The 1,504-nt window shown below is 37.8% G+C and overlaps 1 protein-coding gene across 1 annotated transcript in view; it reads right to left on the bottom strand.

The window, feature by feature from the left end:
• LOC106868019 (transient receptor potential cation channel subfamily A member 1) overlaps window positions 1-1,504 on the bottom strand; it is a 143,923-nt gene that overhangs the window by 55,038 nt on the left and 87,381 nt on the right. The window lies entirely within an intron of this gene.

Below are 1,504 nucleotides of genomic sequence, written 5' to 3'. Positions count from 1 at the left end.
ATTCCTATCATAGTAGGTGCCTTAGGTATAATAAAAAAATATTCAGACAAATACATAACAAAAATACCAGGACTTACAAATATATATAACATACAGAAAATTGCACTACTGGGTACTGCACACATTCTACGCAAAACACTTTCAATACAGTAACCATAAGAGCATCACAGCAAACCACAGCACACACCTAAGGCACACAGTGCTGCGCTCGGTAGTGAAGTGAAAGCACGTTATAAAAATAAAACTACTGAACAATAATAATAATAATAATAATAATAATAATAATAATAATAATAATAACATTAAAGCCTCCTATATATCATATTTAATCGGTGAAAAGCAGGTCTGAGATAATATCTCTTACGGACGTGCTCTGTTCAAAACAATATATTGGAGGGAGACGAAATGCGCTATTGCAGCAACTAGTGAGAACGCCTGATGCTTTTCTGCTTTATCGGGCTTACTAGATTCGGCCATTGGACTGTGGCTATTCTGGAGCACCGTCTTGTAAGTATAGTCAATTTTTTCCCCTACTTATTTTGATTGTATTACTTGTTCTATCGACCTCCCATACAAATCCGCTAAGTTATGAGGATGTGGACAATCAAACGCTGGTTCTCAAACAGTAGAGGGAGAAACAGGAAAGAAAACACAAATACAAAGATACACACACGTATCCACATACGTACATACGTATACATAAACATACAGTGAGCTTCTTTCAGCTTCCGCCAGCCAAATTCACTCGCAAGGCTTTGGTCGAGCCGGAGCTATAATAGATGACACCTACCCAAGATGTCATGCAGTGGAACTGAGCCGAAAATCACGTCTCTGAAATGCAAACTTCTTAACCACACCACCATGCCTGTGCTTGACCATATATGGCAAAAATCCCTGCAAGTTTCAATTAAACTATAGCTTATAAACTACCGCACGGTTTAACGTTCAGTGGGACAGGTTCATAATAATATATGTTCGAATTGTCCAGAAGCGTAGACTGCTGTCTACATGTTTCAAGTCGCTTGAAAGCTTGCCTTTTTATAAAGTTAGAAGAGTCTGTCTGTCTGTCTGTCTGTCTGTCTGCGTGTATTTCTTTAAATTCTTTAATTCTTTAAATTGTTTCAGCTTCAAAGCTGCGGTCATGCTGGGACAGGGAAAAATAAACGAAAACTGAGCGAAAACATAACGGACAGAAAAGGGAGATAAAAACACGATACCAGGAACATTCGCATCTGACTCTCATCAGTTAGTAGCCGAGATGTCATAGTAGTTTCACGGTATTTAAACCAAAACCACTGTTATCTAAAGAGAGCGCCAGAGCATAGGGCTACAAGAAAAAGCTGACGAATGTGTGCGAGAACAGGACAAAATAACATTGCGTGTACAATAAGAAATAATGGCAGGATATAACAGGCAAGGAGTGATACATACACAATAGAAAATGCCTTACGGCTGTACAATAAACAAGCTGTGTGTATATATATATATATATATATATATATAT

Source organism: Octopus bimaculoides, chromosome 9, assembly GCF_001194135.2.
Source record: "Octopus bimaculoides isolate UCB-OBI-ISO-001 chromosome 9, ASM119413v2, whole genome shotgun sequence".
Classification (NCBI taxonomy): Eukaryota; Metazoa; Mollusca; class Cephalopoda; order Octopoda; family Octopodidae; genus Octopus; species Octopus bimaculoides.
The sequence above is the reverse complement of the archived record's forward strand: the minus strand, read 5'-3'. Positions and strand labels throughout refer to the sequence as shown.